Consider the following 20823-nt stretch of genomic DNA (forward strand, 5'->3'; position numbering starts at 1 on the left):
TTGTACTACGTAAAATGATGTGTACACGGTCGTAAAATGCCACTACAAAGATTACAGTGCCAGTTGTGTTGGCAGTTCGAGCAGTGCGGTCTCTTGCCCGACGAACTTGTAGCAGTTCTGAAGAAAATGCCGTGAAGCGTTTTCTTTGGTTTAGAAATCGAGTTGAACTTACGAGGGCTTAATTCAGGGGAGTGCAATAGGTTGTATAGCACTTAGCAGCCCCATCAGTCAAACAAATCAGTAACAGAATGAGATTTTCACTCTGCAGCGGAGTGTGCGCTGATATGAAACTTCCTGGCAGATTAAAACTGTGTGCCCGACCGAGACTCGAACTCGGGACCTTTGCCTTTCGCGGGCTAGTGCTCTACCATCTGAGCTACCGAAGCACGACTCACGCCCGGTACTCACAGCTTTACTTCTGCCAGTATCTCGTCTCCTACCTTCCAAACTTTACAGAAGCTCTCGCAGGTTCGCAGGAGAGCTTCTGTAAAGTTTGGAAGGTAGGAGACGAGATACTGGCAGAAGTAAAGCTGTGAGTACCGGGCGTGAGTCGTGCTTCGGTAGCTCAGATGGTAGAGCACTAGCCCGCGAAAGGCAAAGGTCCCGAGTTCGAGTCTCGGTCGGGCACACAGTTTTAATCTGCCAGGAAGTTTCAAATCAGTAACAGTTTGCATTGTACGTGCTTGAGCATTGTCCTGCAAAATGATGGCCATGTCCGCTTGAGCATTGTCCTGCAAAATGATGGCCATGTCCTGCAGAAAGTGTCATCACTTCTGTCTCTATGCTCTTCATTTTTGGAACACAATCTACGATCAGCTTAGAGCAATAGACCGCGTCGCTCGAACTGTCAACACAGTTGGCACTGCTAAGAGTATCCTACGACTTCCACATCGCTGGCAACGCTTTATACACAATGCTGGTGACTACTTTGAAGGTCAGTAAAACTTTGAAACATGGATCTATTTTGTACGAGCTGTAAATAAATAGTTGCCACTATTAAAGTCCCAACCTTCGTATACAAAAGGTTTTTTTATTCATCGTTATTCTCTTTCCTGTAAATTGATTATCTCGATGTAATGACATTTGTGAGAGAATATGGCAGTTGACCACACTTGAGCATTGTGCAGACTCCGGAACGAACACGGCAGACTGGAAGTCACGGCCCACGCCGGCTAGTCAAAGGTGAGTAGAGTGGGCTGCCGTAATGAGTCAGCTGTAGCAGCTCGGGTGCGGGGGAATGCCCACTGTGACTGGCCGCTGCAAGCTGATGCGTCTACGTCGTGCAGCCCGGTCATCTACCAGTGCGGGTGGCACTTCTCAAGCCAGCACAGACAGTGGGACGCCACCATCTGCCGACGGCAACCCTATAGCGGCCAATGACCCGCCAGGCCGCTAATCGAGGGACAAGCGAGTCACGTGGCACCACAATTGATGTGCACGCTGAGCCAACCGACTCAGAGTGACGTATCCTGTCGACAATTTACGTCGCCACACCAAGCAAACAGGGTAACGCACTGCTGCTCCGGCATTGTCAAAGCGTACAGACCTCAATCGCCACTTGGTCTCAGCTGCACCTATATAGAGAAACTTCAGTAGGTTTGATCAATCAAAGTCTGCTCAGCGTCGGGTCAATTCAGCTTGCGTTATCCACATTTTTAGGGCCAGAGTTAAACCATCTTTGCCAACCCAGGATCCTTGTCCAGTGTAGTCTTAAACCACCGGTTAGTTGTTTATGGTATTCAATCAGTGAATTGTTTAGCATAATTTATGTCTGTTTTTTTAATAGAAAAAAATAAATGTTGTTTGTATACTAAAATTATGCCAACATTCTCAATCATTTACATAGTCCCCACTAGGGTTAACTTTCACGGTCGTAGTGTATACCATTCTTTACTGATCCATAATCAGTTCTTATTCATCCCTACGGCAGTGAAGGTGCTACTACTGTCTGAAAATCGTTTGTCTCTCCCATTCCATTTCTGAAATCGTTCGGGAATTCAGTATTCCCAAATCTACAGTGTCAAGAGTGTGACAAGAATACGATTGCATGCATTACCGCTCACGACAGACAAAGCAGTGGCCGACGACCTTCACTTAACAAACGAGAGCAACGGCGTTCGCGTCGAGTTTTCAGTGCTAAAAGAACCTTAGAAATCAATGTGGGACGCACGACGAACGTACAATATATGTTAGGACAGTGGCGCCAAATATGGCGTTAACGGGCTATGGCAGCAGACGACAGAGGTGAGTGCCTTTGTTAACAGCAGGACATAGTCTGCAGTACCTCTCCTGGGCTCGTGTCCATATCGGCTGGATCCTAAACGACTGGAAAACCGAGGCCTGGTCAGATGAGTCCCGATCTCAGTTGGTAAGAGTTGATGGTGGAGTCCGAGTGTGGCTCAGATCTCACAAAGCCATGGACCCAAGTTGTCAACAAGGCACTCTGCAAGCTGGTGGTGGCTTCATAATGGTGTGGGATGTGTCTAGAGTGAACGGAATGGGTCCTCTGCTCCAAGTGACCGATCGTTGACTGAAAATGGTTGTGTTCGGTTATTTGGAGACCATTTGGAGCCATTCGTGGACCTCATGTTCCCAAACAACGATGGCATACCACCTGGCCACAATCGTTTGATTGATTTGAAGAACGTTTTGGACAACTCGAGAGACTGATTTGGCCACTCAGATCTCCCGACATGAATCTCATCGAACATTTATGGGACACAATCGAGAGGTCACTTCTTGCACAACATCTTGCATCGCCAAGACTTTCGTAATTATGGGCGGCTATGCAGACATCATGGATCAGCATTACTCGAGGGGACTTCCAACGACTTGTTGAGTCTATGCCCCGTCGAGCTGCTGCACTATGCCGGGCAAAAGGAGGTCCGACACGATATTAGGAACAGCTGCACGACTTTTGTCACCTCATTTGTCAGTGTAATTCTCTATACTTGCTGTCTCCTGGCCAACGTCTGACACCCTATGTTTTCGTCGTGCTGGATCGATAGTCTCAATAAGTAGCGGCGTGTTCTGTTAGTGGACTCACCTGTTATGTCCAAGATTTCATTTGTGATACCTTTTATAAATTCAGTGAAGACTCAAGAAAAGGTTTGCTCTTAGAGGCGTATTCATTTTCTAGAGTGGCGTACGGCAAGATCTGTAGTCATAATTCATTTTGTTAATCATGGATGTTTCAGTGACCAAGTGTTGAGTTGAAAATTTCCTCACGTGATGCTGTGTATTCGTATTTGAATAAGGTGGTCCTTTAAGACGTCCACAGCTCAGAGGTGTAACAGTCGCCTGCTGATGCAGAGCAACAAAGTGCGGTCCAGTGGAGCCAAGCTCTCGCTAAACTGGTAGCACCGTGCACACGTGTGGAATTGTATATACCTGCACAATATATTTTTACTGGTCTTCCACTAAAACGTGTCAAATTGCCTCTATTAATTATGTAATTTGTTCAACGGTAATACGGGGCACAGTAGACAGTATCTATAGGAACAGTATCATGATAGGGGTATGGTTTGTACTGGTTTTAATATTAGAGAACCGTTCTTGCAAGAGTAAATTCAAAATAAGATAAGTTTTGACAAATGGTTTTACCTCTCGAATATGTTTTTGTGTAGTAGAATCATCTAACTGTTGGTCTTTGTATCAAAAGTATTTCATGTTGTTGTATTCTTCGTGTTTCACTCAAGAATACAGAATTGGAGCAAAAGTTAAAGCAGTGTTATTTATAGTTGCGTTGAGTGGCTTCCTTGCAATAGAGTCAAATTCGAAGTCACAAGTTTCTTCCGAAAAGCTAGGACTGTAGCAGTAATCAGTTCATGGGAGCAGTTGCACCAGTAAGAGATACAACCGTGAAGGGCTTAGTATGCGATGTATATGGATATGTGATGTATGGGTGTGTGACAAAGGCACACAGCTGAGCAGTGACGCTCTGCGCATTCCTACACATGTGGTATCATGCTCAAAAGTATCCGAACGTCATGAATAACGTCCTGCCTGATTTGCGTGCAACCTACATAACGTAGTTGTCTTGCAGGTCTTTTAATCTCTTTGTGGTACAGTCGTTTGACTATACAAAAGTTATACTGCTAGGGACAACTAGGAAAGACTGTTCATTATGCCAGTCAATTAACACCACGATATTGCAAATACTAGAAAACATTATTATAATAGATGAATCAGTCCTTAAGCTTGTAAACGCGCCTTTATTACAATATGTGACATTTAAAAAGCATTACCACACTCATTAGAATCTGAGACAATTAACTCTGTCGAGTAAATCATTCATTAATCTTTAAGCACAATTAAATATTTTTATGAATAAGAGATTCTGAGACATTATCTATACTCCTAAAAGTCTAAGACAATTAGAAGTATTTTTGCTCTCTAAAATGTTTTCCCACACTTCCTTGCTAAACTTTGTTCCTAAGGCGAGAGACTTTGCATAAACTAGTTGTTGGAGTAACCAATTAAGAAAAACACGATTAACAGCAGCAAGCGCTCTATGGAAACCTCAAGATTAACAATCACCAGTAAATTCATTGTACTCGTGATTCACGACCAATTATTTCTGCACATGTTGAAGTTTAAATGAAACGACAAATTTTTTTGTTCTGGGTATGGATTGAAACCCAGCACCTATATCTTTGCAAACTAAGCAAAGCTTTCGTACCTTTCTAAGACTCGATCATGCCAACGATCATCATTGTTAACTAGGCATAAAGAGACGTGAAATATCTAAGTGTTCGCCAGCATTAATTAACAAATCTCAACTTGACAATAAATGAAATTTTGTGCTGAAGTGGGAATCCTATCAAAATCCTTACCTGCCCCCCCCCCCCCCCCCCCGGCCTCCACAGCCCACATGCCCAACCATGAACCACGGACCTTGCCGCTGGTAGGGAGACTTGCGTGCTTCAGTGATAGAGAGAGCGATACCGCAGGTTCAACTACAACAGAGGGGTATCTGTTGACAAACGTGAGGTTCCTGATGAGGGGCAGAAGCCTTTTCAGTAGTTGCAGGGTCGACAGTCTAGATGACTGACTGATCTGACCTCGTAACATTAATCAAACTGCGCTTGCTACGCTACTACCGTGAACGGCTGAAAGCAAGGGGAAACGACAGCCGTTATTTTTACCGAGGACATCCACTTCTACTGTATGGTTAAATTATGATGACATCTTCTTGGGTAAAATATTCCGGAGGTAAAATAGTTTCTCATTCGGATCCCCGGGAAGGTATTACTCAGGAGGATGTCCACGTCAGGAGAAACAAAACTGGCGTTCTACGGATCGGAGCGTGGAACGTCATATCCCTTAGTCAAGAAGGTACGTTAGAAAATTTCTAAAGGGAAATGGATAGGTTAAAGTTAGATACAGTGGGACGTAGTGAAATTCGGTGGCAGGAGGAACACGACTTCCTGTCAAGTGAACACACGTTTATAAATACGGAATGAAATAGAGGTAGTGCAGGTATAGTTTTAATAATGTACAAGAAAACAGTAAAGCGGATGAGCTACTATGAACAGCATAGAGGACGCCTTGTTGCAGCCAAGATAGACTTAAAGCTCACACCCACCACAGTAGCACAAGTTTGTATGCCAACTGGCTCCGCAGATGATGAAGATGTTGAAGAAATTTATGATGAGATAAAACAAACTAGTCAGATAGTTAAAGGAGACGAAAATTTAATAGTCATAGGGGACTGGAATTGAATAGCAGCGAAAGGAAGAGAAGGAAAAATCGTACTTGAAAAGGGCTTGGGGGAAACGAATGAAAGAGGAAGCCGCCTGGTAGAAATTAGCACAGGGCATATTTTAATCATCTCTAAAACTTGGTTTAAGAATCGTGAGAAAAGATTGTACACGTGGGAGAGACCTAAAGACACAGGAAGGTTTCAGATTGATTATGTAATAGTAAGACAGAGGTTTCGGAACTAGGCTATAAATTGTAAGAAACTTCCAGGGGCAGATGTGTGCTCTGACCACAATTTAGTGGTTATGAATTATAGATTAAAACTGAAGAAACTGCAAAATGGTAGGAAATTAAGGAAATGGGTCCTGGATAAGCTGAAAAAACCATAGGCTATTGAGAATTTCAGAGGGAGCATTATGGAGCGATTGACAAGAACAGGAGAAAGGAATGCAGTAGAAGACGAATGGGTAGCATTTACAGATGAAATAGTGAAGGCAGCAGAGGAGAAAGTAGGAAAAAAGACGATGCCTAGAAGAAAACATTGGGGAACACAAGAGATATTGAATTTAACTGATGGAAGGAGGAAATATAAAAATGCGACAAATGAAGCAGGCGAAAGGGAACGCAAACGTCTAAAAAATGAGATTCACAAGAAGTGCAAAATGGCTAAGCAGGAATGGCTAGATGAAAAATTTGAGGTTTTAGAAGAATATATCACTAGGGGAAAAATAGATACAGCCTACAGGAAAATTTAGAGGCCTTTGGAGATAAGAGACCCACCTGTATGAATATCAAGAGCTAGGATGGGAAAACAGTCCTCAGCAAAGAAGTTAAAGCTAAGAGATGCAAGGAGTACATCGAGGCTCTACACAGGGTACACAGGGGAGATGTTCTTGAGGACAGTATTATGGAAATGGAAGAGGATGTAGACGAGGATGAGATGGGAGATGCGATGCTGTGAGAAGAATTTGACAAAGCACTGAAAGACGTAAGTAGAAACAAGGCCCTGGGAGTAGATGACAGTCCGTTAGAAGTACTGATAGCCCTGGGAGAGCCAGCCACGACAAAACTCTTCCATCTCGTGAACAAGATGTATGAAACAGGCGAAATACCATCAGATTCCAAAAGGAATATTATAATTCCAATTCCAAAGAAAGCGGGTACTGATAGGTGTGAACACTACTGAACTATTACTTTAATAATTCATGGCTGCAAAATACTAACACGAATTCTTTACAGAAGAATGGAAAAACTGGCAAAAGCCGACGTCGGGGAAGTTCAGTTTGGATCCCGGAGAAATTTAGGAACACGCGAGGTGATACTCACCCTACGACTTTTCATAGATAAGGAAAGGCAAACCTACGTTTATAGTATTTTTAGACTTAGAGAAGGCTTATGACAATGTTAACTGTAATGTTGTCTTTGAAATTCTGAGTGTAGCAGGGCTAAAATACGTGTAGCAATATGCTATTCACAACTTGAACAGAAACCAGACGGCAGTTAGAAGAGTCGAGGGACATAAAACGCAAGCAGTGGTTGAGAAGGGAGTGAGACAAATTTGAAGCCTATCCCTGATGTTATTGAATCTGTACATTGAGCAAGCAGTAAAGGAAACGAAAGAAAAACTTGGGATAGTAATTAAAGTCCAGGAAGAAGAAATAAAAAACCTTTGACGTTTTCCGATGATATTGTAATTGTGTCAGAGACAGCAAGGACTTGGAAGGTCAGTTGAACGGAATGGAAAGTGTCTTGAAAGGAGGATATAAGATGGACATCAAAAAAGGCAAAACACGGATAATGGAATGTAGTGAATTAAATCAGGTGATACTGAGGGAATTAGATTAGGAAACAAGACACTTAAAGTAATAGATGAGTTTTGCCATTTGAGCAGCAAAATAACATGATTTCCGAAGCAGAGAGGATACAAAATGTAGAATGACAATGGCAAGAAAAGCGTTTCTGAAGAAGAGAAATTTAACACCAACCATACATTTAACTGTCAGGAAGTCTTTTCTAAAAGCATGGAATGTGGCCATGTATGGAAGTGAAATAGGGACGATAAACAATTTAGAAGAAGAGAATATTAACTTTAGAGCTGTGGTGCTACAAGTGAATGCTGAAGGTTGCAGTGATAGATCACGTTATTAATGAGGAAGTACTGAATAGATTTGGGGAGGAAAGATGAAGTGTTGGCAGAAGAGCCAACACCGTGTTGCTAGAGGAGGCCGAAATGCACGCGTTTAATTACACGCAGACTGGCGTGAGGTCTGGAACAGGACAATGTCTTGAGAATTGCAAATAAAGTACGTAGATGATGTAATACTTAACTTTAATCCATAACTGGTGTACATCTCTCTTGACTGTACATGCTTCAAGATAAATATCAATTGAATACGGCGCCTTGCTAGGTCGTAGCAAATGACGTAGCTGAAGGCTATGCTAAATATCGTCTCGGCAAATGAGAGCGTATTTGTCAGTGAACCACTGCTATGAACGTTGGCTGTACAACTGGGGCGAGTGCTAGTGAGTCTCTCTAGACCTGCCGTGTGGTGGCGCTCGGTCTGCAATCACTGACAGTGGCGACACGCGGGTCCGACGTATACTAATGGACCGCGGCCGATTTAAAGGCTACCACCTAGCAAGTGTGGTGTCTGGCGGTGACACCACAAAAGAAATTTGTGGCACAACCTGACTAGAAGAAGGGATCGGTTGTTAAACATATTCTGAGACGTCAACGGATTACCAGTTTAGTCATGGAGGGAAGTGTGGAGGGTAGATGTCGTAGAGTAAGACCAAAAGATGAACACATTAAGCAGATTCAGAAGCATATAGGTAGCAGTAGTTACTCGGAGATGAACAGGCTTGCACAGGATAGAGTAGCACAGACAGCTGCATCATACCAGTCTTCGGACTGAAGGCCACAACAACAACAACACCACCTCCCTGTCAAATGACCATGACAGAAATTTATTATACTTTCATTTATAAGTAACAAAGTGTCAACATGTTTAAAATTGAAATGCCATGATATAAAGTTCTGTGATGGGGATTCGTAGCCAGCACATAATAGGATTATTAACTAAATAAGATAAAATATCACATATCGATTTTTTTCACCAGGAGTGTGGTGTTAGAGTCTGAAATGAGGATACAATTCTTTTTCTTCGTCTGGAATCATAGCCGGCACCTACCACCATTATTTTCTACCAGAGAATAGATGTCAAGTATCATTTGTTTGCTCGCCGCCAGTGAGACGTTTGCATATTTGACCAGAAATAACAGCACCTAGAGCATTTCTGACAACACATGTAGAGACATTAAAAATGTTGTGCTTGAAATGAAATAACGCATATATTTGTGCTGGATCAGGATTTTAACCCAGAGACGAGACTTTCGTGGAGACCCACAGGAGTTTGCAATCTTGTGGAAAACAATTAAATGATAGAACTATATAGTTATGAGAGCGTCAAGTACTGTGACAGAGAAATCCGAATTCGAATACCATCTCGGCAATAAAGTTTTCAACTTCTCAAGTTGAAATAAAATAAAGCACTGTGACCTTATATGACTATTATATTCATTAAATAAAATAAAATTTCTAGTGTAAGAAAGCTTACTGGTCACAGAGTTTGAAAGAGGACAAGTTACTCTCTCACCTATTTTTCACATACGGAAAATTATTAAAGATTTTATTACAACCCGAAACATGTTAACAGTCTGAGCAGACGTTGATTGAAACTGATAGGACACTAAAGGCATGAGGTATTTTTATGATTCTTAGCTCATAGAAACAGCTTTTTGGGAGTTGAAAACAATTGGTGGCGGGCCCATCCCATTGTAAAGCATGCTGGACAGGCCCACAACCATTCAGGGCAGACAGGGCAGCCCCTCATGGCGACAGGGCTCCAGCAGAACAATGCTGCAATACCTGCCTCACTGCCAGCAGAAGCCTGGGTTGGGGTGATGCTCTAAAGGAACGTGTCTACACAGTGGAGCCATAAACAGGGCATTGTGTGCAGAGCTACGTGTAGTAAATATTCACATGTTTTCATGTTCACCGATAGAGCAAGTAAGCCACTGAACCACATCCCTCAGCCACCTCTGTTGTATAAGAAAACTCCGGTATCTGAGAAACGTCTACAGATAGAAACTTTGTTACACCACATAGCTAAGACTAACAAGCTCCAAGGGACAGACGAATTAGATAAAGATCTTTGAGATTGTATCTGTTCACTTGTTGCCATCGGAAGAGACATGACTTAGAAAAAACTTCAAAAAGCCATTAATTGGCGGTTTCATTTTTCAGAGACGCAGGTTTCTTAATTCCTGCCCTGGTTTAACATGAGTTTGTGCTGTTGTGTGGGAGGGGAGATTTAGCGTCCCTAGAGCCTTGTAAATGGCTCACGACAGGGTGAAGGTGGTGTCATTCGTGCACTTTGCGGGAAACGCAATTTTTTTCTGGAGAGGTGCAAAGCTCTCACGTGTGGTACTTTGGTCTGGCAAGAACTTCTAATTGAAGCTCTGGTATTGGTGGTTGTTACTTGTGACCTGTCCTGAGACTGACTTCACTTGCGAGTAGTGCAACTGGTGGGCCTATAGTGAACCTCTTACTGTACCGACAGTGTGACTTCAAACCTCTCAGACTACACGTTTGCCGAGGGTACACATATTCGATTTTGGTTTATCTGTCTTGACATTTGGTATCTTTGTGCGCTCTGTCGTATAAGTGAGCCAAATTCGTCCTTGGTACGACCAGTGAACGGGTGTGTCACACACTGAAATCTAACGTGATTTCAGGGCTCTGGTAGAGAGTAAATTGCGATTCGTCTGCCTGATCGCTAGACCGTGAGATTTTTGCATTTCTTTCATGCCCATGATCCATTCACAGGTGCCGCCTCCACGTCTCACCTCCTCCGCCGCACACATCTCGCCAGCTGCAAGTCACGTCGCCGCACGAAGGAAACAGGTAAACGTACTGCCGTTCTGACATTGTCAAGGTGTACAGATCTCAATCGCCATTTTCTCTCAGCTGCTCCTATGTAGAGGAACTTCAGTAGGTTTGATCAATCAAAGTGTGCACAGTGTCAGATCAATTCAGATTGAGTTATTCACATTTTTAGGGCCAGAGTACTTGACTCACTGATCACCTAGTTAAACTGACTTTGCCTACCAGGATCTACCCAGTGGAATATTAAATCAACTGTTAATTGTTTAAGGTATTCAATCTATAACTTGTGTAGTATAATTTATTTCTCGTTTAGGTAAATAAATGTTATTATTACACCAAATTTTTCCAACATTCTCAATCAATTAAATAGTCTAAACAAGTTACCTCTTATTGTGGCGTCCCATGCCAGGATCTCGGATTGATGGCACCTTCTGTCACCGTCAGATCGCGTTACCTAGGGTAGTCAATCGATTTAACGTCCCTTGCGCAGAATTTTGAATTGATGGAACCTTCTGTGACCTTCATACCGTAGATAGTGTTGGGTAGTGAAGTTTCTGTTCCCCATGTTTCAGGTGCTGCTCTGGGTAGAGTATATTCGCGTTGCTGGCGCCTAGACATAGTACTAATACTCAATTATTGTATGTGTGTATTTTCATGTTGTGGTTGTGACTTCTGTGTCACTTGACTGTTTGTTTCTGATAGCGAATGGCGTTGTGCTGATAAGTTAGGATAGATTGAGATTTCCGTTTGATAGCGTAGACAAGCGTGCTGACATTTCAATTCATCGTCAGGAACTAGAAATCAGTAGCTTACGGGAGCGTAATTTAGAGTAGAATCTCTGTGGCATAGGAATGTGAAGTGTTTAAATTCGTTTGGGTCAGATTTAGAGTGCATGCTTACAAGAAGCAAGGTACGTTTGCTACAGAGAAGCAGAAGTAATTGTGTTTTTTAACCATGGTTCCACGTCAGGTTATTAGCGGTGACCAGGCATGTATTACACGGGATTCTCAGGTAAATTCGGTTGCAGAATGGGGCTAACCTAGAACATGCAGAGTATGACGACATGTCTGTCAGGTGACGAAAGGGAACGGGAGACCGCAGCAGAACGAAATGTAGGGGTTGCTGGTACGAGACGCACCATCAGTGAGACTGGCAGATCAGAATCCGAACGAAACGTCTCAGAGTGATGGAATCTCGTTCATCGAGTCCTGGAGGTGTTAGCAGCGGATCTCAGTTTGAGGCTCTCATGAAGTTCATGCAAGAGGCAGAAAGGAAGAGACAAGAAGCAGAGAAAAAGAGATGGTAGGAAGAGGTGGAAAGGCACAAATTAGTCATAATAACGGTCACAGACGGTGTAGGTGGAGTCAAGAAAGGGATCGTAGGAATCCAAGAACAGCTGGAGAATGTCAAGAAAACGACAGCAGAAACGAGTGAGGTTGCGGACCAGGGGAAGCACGATGCCAAAACAGCGCGATTGGTACCACAAGTAGCACGAAAGGACGCATCAGTGCCAAAGAAAAATTAAACTCGCAAGAACTGAGGTGTGTAAGACAAGAGAGGCACTTACAACGCTCCAAAAGCAAGGCAAAAATAGTTCAAGAACCGGAGAAAAAAAATGAGTAAGGCTGCGAAGCGAATCGAACAGATAGAAATCAAACAGGCCGAAATCTCTGAAGTTAAAGATCAGCAGACCCAAGTAGACGCGCAACGAAACGAGTTGATTAAGGACGTTCTGAAGGCACATGAGCGGGTCGCAATCTCGTCCGGTAGAGCGCCATCGAGAGAATAACAGAAGCGAAGAAAATGTTTTGCGACTCTCCGAGCCGCTGTACGAGGACACAGCCCCTGCACATGGGTGAATGCAGCAGGAATATGCTCCTGCCGCGGCGGAACGCTTAATAGAAAATGCTCTGTCGGTAACACGCAGCATGTCAGAGACAGAGACGGAAAACAATTGTACACATTTACTGAGGTCAGAAACGTTATTACGTGAATCTGACAACACGAGGGGATACCATAACAGTGCACAAGGATCGTTTGGGCACGGATGCATGGAATCACGCGCTGCAGACAAGAGGGAAAATTCGTGCGGCGGATACGTCGAACCTTTCGACCACAATCTTTTCTTGACCATCCAGAATTATCAAGTCTACAAGGAGGCAAACAATGCATTACATCCAAACAACTGGATGGCACAGTACGATCACGTGCTATCAGAATCTTGGCCACTGGAGTAAAAGCTCCAGTTTATCTGTAGCTTCTTATAAAGGTCGATTGCAGAACATTTATCTGCAGAGTTGCGGAGAGTTTTCGCCCCTACCAAGTATTTAAGAACGCGTTCCTTCGCACATACTGGTCGCAAGACACATAGGGAAGGATAAAACAGGAGATCATATTAGGAAAGGACTTCGGAATTTCAGGATTCCGCAGTCCTGTCAAATTCTTCGCATCTCTGGTCAAGAAGAAACGATTCTCGGATCAACCGTGCTGTCCCAAGTCAATTATAAAGCACTGCTACATTAAATTACCTTTACGTTACCAACAACTGCTCATTGGTAGATGCAACGATTCAGTCGAAGCATTCAAGAGTGCGTTGTGCGAACTCGATTACGTGAATGAAATTCACAACTCGCGGGAATGAAGTAGAAATAATCTGTAACTGGCCAGATTCGCCAGAGAGGAATGACGATGGACGACATGGGGGAAAACATCGATGGAATCGAAACCAAAATTCGAACTTCAATGGGAATAACCAGCCATCATGGGAAAATAGAAGAAGACGAGGAAATTATAATCCTAACAACAATAACAACTACCGACGAAACGGAAACTGGAGAGAGCAACAGAACTCGAATCAGGATTCTAGGGACCAACAGCAAGGCAATAACAGGAACTACAACGCTCAAGGTCAATGGAATGACCAACGTAGCGAACATGTGGAATTGAGGCCACCTTACCCATCGCACGGGTCACGCAGAGAATATTCAAACAGGAATTGATACACTGCCGCTGTGGACTCAGCTCAAAAGAATGCCACAGAAACTATCGGAGCGAGCGATATTAACCTGTTAGAGTACAAAGATACAAGAGAACTGCTACGGGAAGAGAAGGAGATCATGACAGAACCGGATTTACACCCCATCATTCATTACACAGTCATCAAGGCCAATCTAACGGGGATTGTGTCCGCCCCCGGTAGCTGAGTGGTTTGTGCGGACTTTCTGCTGGGCATTACCTTTATCCCCACGGTCACACGCACAACGGCAACGAATTTCCGTCGACTGTTACACGTCATCCGCAACGACGTCCTCCGGAACCTCTTGCGCCGCCAGGACACACTTCAGCGGGTTGAGTTTCTTAATCTTTATGTGGCATCAAAATTGATTCACATCGCGCAAGTTCTCCCCCTGCCAACTGCAATTGGGCGCAACCTTCAGGCGGCTTTGGCTATTATCTCATGGCTGGTTCAATGTTTAAAGTCCGTTATGAGACACTTACCCTGCCCTCACGGTATGGTGTCGTCGGGCTCGTCAGTGTCCGTATGCGAGCTGCAGCCTTGTACATGAGTACCATGAGAAAACAATGGATGGGCCTGGGTACATCTCTAACACGCACTTGCTTGAGGTCCTCCTACCTGCTTCCACCTCACCACCAGTGTCTGTCGGCCATATCGAGCCTCATTTGTCCCATATTTCGACCGTTTTCGTCGACTACAGTTACATACATACCAGTCTCCCAGATACACGCCCACCCAGGACTAAGGATTTTTACAGCCTGTTGCTGCGCTGTGTTCCCCGGAATGTGATGGAGACCAAACATCCCTCCATCCAGTGGCCAATAGTGTGGACTACCGTCCACCAGCCCTTTCTCCCTACGAACGTCCGGGCACTGTGGTATCACATAGTCAACAGGAAATTTGCCACGAAGCAGCGACTGCACAACATTGGCTTGTCAGAATCCCCTCTTTGTCTCCTTTGCCAGCAACTGGACACTGATGAACACCGTCTGACATGCGCCTCATCGCAAGATGTATGGCGCTTCGTGCAGCAAATCATTGCCTGCTATCTCCGTGTGCCACCAGACATAATGAACCTCGAATGTTTCTATACCCGGAGGACAGACATTTTCCCGCCGCCAAATGTCATGCTATTACATGGGTCAAAGGGTGGGCGATCGCTTATCTCTTTCATGAGGGACCTAAATCCCGCCTCGACTTCTGGACCTATTTACGAACAGCCAATGCAGCTCTCGAAAACACGCCACGTTACCGAACATTATTTGCTAACTATCTTCGAGCGGTCTTTGTTAGACCTCCACTGAGTTGGGGGGTGCCTGGCTCAGACGGCACCAACCCCTCCTCCCCCGGCGGTGTCTGAGTTTCAACCGCCTACTATCTATTCTACTTCTGACCTCCGCAGATGGGAGAGCGCGTCGCGGATTGCGCGGATTTTATTTCTTTTTGCTCTTCCTTTTTCCTTTCTTTTTCTTTAACCAGAATTTATATTTCTTTTCTCTTTCGCCGATGTGTTCACATAATTTCATGATATTAGTGAATATTACAAAAACACATGCAAATAAATAAATAACAATGCCTTCCACTACTGCCGGCCGAAGTGGCCGCGCGGTTCTGGCGCTGCAGTCTGGAACCGCGAGACCGCTACGGTCGCAGGTTCGAATCCTGCCTCGGGCATGGATGTGTGTGATGTCCTTAGGTTAGTTAGGTTTAACTAGTTCTAAGTTCTAGGGGACTAATGACCTCAGCAGTTGAGTCCCATAGTGCTCAGAGCCATTTTGAGCCTTCCACTACTGTTGATTCCTGTGTCTCTCACTTCCCTAAGCACCACAGGCTCGGTGGTGCTGAGGGGTGAGGGGGACACTGTGGCCAGGCCTCGGGTTTCGACCCCTGCCCACTTTGCCCCCCGAGCCCCAACTGGTCCACTACAAAAAACAAAGAAAACAAAGAAAAGAAGGTAAAAAAAGAAAAAGTAAAAAAATAAAAATAAAGAAAAAGCAAAAAACGAAAAAAAGTGGAAATCTTGGTGCATTCTAAACTTATGGTCGCCTGTTCGCGTCTAACTGTTTTTTTGTTGTTTTCTTTCTTTCTTTTTTTTAAACCACATTTCGGTCTAAAGTTATGAGTCTGATTGAGCATCGAAGATAATTCGCTTAACATTCTAATAAAAAAAAAGTGGTCAGCGCGACAGACTGTCACTCCTATGAGCCCGGGTTCGATTCCCGGCTGCGTCGGAGATTTTTCCGCTCTGGGAGTGGGTGTTGTGTTGTCCTAATCATCATCATTTCATCCCCATCGACGCGCAAGTCGCCGAAGTGGCTTCCAGTCGAAAGACTTGCACCAGGAGAGCAGTCGTACGCCATTATTATTATTACCGGGATTGTGGACAGTGGAAGCCAAGTGACGGCGATATCGGATTCGGGATAAGAGAAATGCACTGCTAATTATTCTTGGCCGGCACTCACGCTGAAGAGAACCGAAATCACCGGCGCTCTAAGAGGGAAGCATACAGAAGGGCAGTTACAAAGCCGGCCGAAGTGGCCGTGCGGTTAAAGGCGCTGCAGTCTGGAACCGCAAGACCACTACGGTCGCAGGTTCGAATCCTGCCTCGGGCATGGATGTTTGTGATGTCCTTAGGTTAGTTAGGTTTAACTAGTTCTAAGTTCTAGGGGACTAATGACCTCAGCAGTTGAGTCCCATAGTGCTCAGAGCCATTTGAACCATTTTTGCAGTTACAAACCAGATTGACGTTCAGCTGCCAAGGGCATACGTTAGAAGCTAACTTTCTGGTCGTCCCTTCTTTGGCAATTGACATAATACTTTGCATGTATTTCCTAAATCAACAACAGGCCGTACTGGACGCAGGGCGAGGAGAACTGACATTACATAAAGACGGAGCCATGAAGAATTCCTTTGCCGACCAATCAATATGTGCGCAAATGCCTGACGAATGACTCAATAGAAACTACGCAGGAAAAAGAGGGGAAGAAAAAAATCCATCGTGGCACCATGAGTGTAGCCACAACACTCAAGGTGTTGAGCAAATTCGACGAGAGGTGCACGATGCTATTGACCACATGCTAGGGAGTTCAGTACACATCCCGAAGCAGGAAAAGGGAGAGCTAGAAGGAATATTAAAGGAAAATGCTGAAGTCTTTCTACCGAAAACCGCCAGCAATCCGAAATTTCATGTATACGTTTCGGGTACGGGAACACACTAAATTCTTCGCGCCTCCCTACTAAATCCCATACGCCTACAGACAGAAGGTTTTTAACCAACAAGCTCCACGTATAACAACCCACTCACAGTGGTAGAGAAGGCTGGCTCGATCCGTTTGGTGCTGGATTCGCGCCAAATCAATACAATCATTAAGCCAGAGACAGATCGTCCGGAAAAGCTGGAGGAACTCCTGCAAAATTTCCGTGGTGTTACGGTGTTTTCGTCTCTTGACTTGCGGTCCAGTTTCTGGTAAATTATGCTCTACCCAGACTGCAGAAAATACACAGCGTTCCTCACAATCCGGAAATGCTATCGATTTATACGTCTACCAATCGGGCTAAACGTGTCTTCATCTGCCTTCATCAGAGGACTCGACAGCATCTTGAAGGATTCCATTAAGCAAAGGATTACCACCTACGTGGATGACCTCTTGATAGCGGAACCGACGTGGAGAGGGTGCAATGCGATCCTCAGAGAAATCTTACAGACCTTCACAGAATGCAGTTTACCGCCATGAGTAAAATTCCTCGGACATATCATTACAGCGGAAGGAATCACACCAGGCCGACCTCTGGTGGCCGAGCGGTTCTAGGCGCTTCAGTCTGAAACCGCGCGACCGCTGCGGTCGCAGGTTCGAATCCTGCCTCGGATATGGATGTGTGTGATGTCCTTAGGTTAGTTAGGTTTAAGTAGTTCTAAGTTCTAGGGGACTGATGACCTGAGATGTTAAGTCCCATAGTGCTCAGAGCCATTTGAACCATTTTTGAATCACACCAGACACGGACAAAATAGAGGAAATTACGAAATTTGCTAAGCCAACAACCACGTGGCTTCATTGACATCGCAAATTTCTATAAACGATTCGTCCATGTGAAGAAATTAGCGACAGCGCGGCTATACTGCCTCACAGGAAAAAAGACGCCGTGGGAATGGGTCGACGTGGCAGAAAATGAATTCCAAGGCCTCAAAATCGCGCTGATTAATGCGCCAATTCTTTCGCACCCCAACCTGGAGGAGGACTTTTGCATGTCGTCAGACAGTTCCTAATCTAGGATTGCTGTAGTGATTTTCCAACGATATCAGCAAAGGGGAAACATGATGCACAAAACCATTGCTTTTGGAACCCCAGTCCTCAGCAAGTGTGAAAGAAATTATTCGGTTACTGAGTTAGAAGCTTTGGCTGTTGTTTCCGGCTGCGAGAAATTTCGTTTTTTTCTTTTATGGGGGAAAAACTAGAGTATACACCGACCACAAAGCCTTGGAATTACTACTCCCAGGGAAACTCAGAAACAAACGTCTAACGAGATGGGAACTCTTGCTCCAGGAGTATGACTTTTCGATCACACGGGCACCAGGGAAGGAGAACATCATTGCAGATGCGCTGTCATGTTCATTTGTGGGGCTAGAAACAGGTGAGCCAACCAACTGGAAGACGAACACTACAGATTATTCTATATGAAGAAGGTTTCTTTTGAGAAATATGTAACCTCGAACCTTAAGGACATCAGAAAGGAGCACGACAAGGATCCAGGTCTATTTGCTCAAAAACAGAGGGTGAAAGATAAGAGGGAATCAAAACTGAAAGTTTTACTTGGTACGAGACTGCATTCTGTTTTTTCGAAGTGGGGGAGAAGGAGCGTCCTGGCGCGTTTGCATTCGGGATGAACTGGTGAACAAGATGATCTGACACGCGCACCTGGGTTACGGACATTTTGGACCCAGGAAGAGCTACTTAAAATTACGCACACTGTGCCATTTCAAGAATATGGACAGAAGAATCTGGAGAGTTTTGGCTGTCTGCATAGCGTGTCAGAAGTCAAAGCACGTCACTGTGGCAACGCAAGCACCTCTACATCCCATCATCCCATCAAAGTTGAAGCACCTTGCAGCAACAGATTTAATGGGCCCACTATTGCGAACAAATAGAGGATACTGCTACATCCTTGTGGTACTAGAGCTGATATCCAAGTATTTCACTTTAACTCTGCCGAAGAAAGCAACTGTGCAGTCAGTATGTGGAGCATTATGCGAGGATTTCCACAAGCAAGTCGGCCATGTCGACAGGATCATCTCCAACAATGGACGTCAGTTCCGGTCAGAGAAGTGGAAAGAGATATTGCGGAAACACAGAGTCAAACCCATATTCGGTTCCGTACGTCATCCACAATCGTCGCCAGCAGAGAGAGTGATGAAAAGTCTGTGAAACCTCTGCCGTATCTACTGCGCGAAACGACACACCATCTGGGATGTTTTCCTACGTGACTTCCAGGACGTGATGAACGAGTTGCTACACGGTGTCACCAAAATAGCACCAATAACGGTTCTCAAGAACAGGCAACCCACAGATGAAGTTGTAAATTTTCCCCCGAAAACTCGAGAACACCACCAACAAGTTGTTGACCTTGCACTCAGGAGATTATGTGAGGCAGGAGAGAAACGGAAAGAGAGTTGCGATAGAAAAGTGCGCGAGGGAGAGTACTGAATTTGCCAAAAAGTGCTCATTACAATTTTCCGCCTATCTAACAAACAGAAACAGTTGTGGTACAAATTCTATTCTATCTATTATGAGTCTGGTCCCTTTGATCCCCCAAACCAACCAATCTATTATGGACCTGCCCGTGTCCGGAGAATCGCTCAACTTAACTCTCTCGAGCTACAGACCTTGAAATCAAGGCAATCTCTTGATATCCACCATGTCTGTCACGTCAAGCCATTCGTAGAATAAGTGTACATAGTAGATTTATAGATCAGAGAAGGTGAAGTATGTAAATAGTCTCCATGGATGAACTGCTTAACGTAATTTAATGTTGATGTTGTGTTGCTTAGAATAATTTTCCATGTGTTCTATTTCAGAGTTATTTTGTTTGTTTGCCATTTCCATTACTTTTCAGCATGAGTCCTTGTTGAACGTGGTCAAATGAGTTGAGTATTTGTGACATCTTCACGCCAACATTCACTGGCAGGTGGCATATTGAATTAAAATTCCGTTGGAAGTTATATATCATCAACAACTGGCAGTTTTTGAGGCATGCCAAGCCAGGCACGTTGCAATACTGAGTACTCCAGACAACTGATTACTGCTATTATTTCTTAGGAAATCACAATTGTTGTCCGATTTCCGCTCCCAGAAGAGCAAAGAGATCTGTCGTAATTTCACCGCAATTGAGCATCGTACTCTGTCGTAGCATTCTCGTAGAAGAGCCTTCACAAGTATCACCATTGCCAATTGTTTCTGTTTACTTTCCGTGGTTCCTTGTACACTGCCCAAGGGACGGATGTATGTCACTTTATGTTTTCCGTGGTATCAAGACCGTAAATCGTGCCATAGAGCATGTGTGTCTTGATTTTCGGATGTGTTTCGTATGGTGTTAGCGGTCCACACTTTGGGCGCGTGTCGACGCTTAGGCTCGGTGTGTTATGAGCCATCGCCTGTCGTGCAGTGTAGCCTGTCTCGTGGTAGAATTATGCCAGCGCCATATGAGCGCCAGTAGTAGGGCAAGGGGGCCGTCACCCCACTCTCCATTGTTGCCAAATTTATTCAACATGGTGGCGATGACGTCATCCAAGATGGCGGCATATAGACTTGGCAACAGTGCATGACATCATCCAAGATGGCGACTTTTGGCGGGAAAATAGGCCAATTTTGGGTGATGGACCGCAACTTCTGGGGAAACTTTTTGAGAGGTTGCTAGCAGACAAACTGGCAGCACACTGCGTGCTGTGTGGGACGAGTGACAAGCAGTCCGGTTATCAGTCAGTAAGATCGGCATCTGACACCATCGCCCTGGCTGCGGAGGTCTGTGACTCAGCCCCACACTAATACGTTGTTGGCATCATGGTGGATATCAGTGGTACCTCTGACAGCCTGTGGTGGCCTTCGCTCTTCTTCTGGCTGCAGGAGGAGGAGTGTCCAGAGCCACTATATGGCTGTCTTAGGAG

The sequence above is a fragment of the Schistocerca nitens genome, chromosome 3, assembly GCF_023898315.1.
Source record: "Schistocerca nitens isolate TAMUIC-IGC-003100 chromosome 3, iqSchNite1.1, whole genome shotgun sequence".
NCBI lineage: Eukaryota > Metazoa > Arthropoda > Insecta > Orthoptera > Acrididae > Schistocerca > Schistocerca nitens.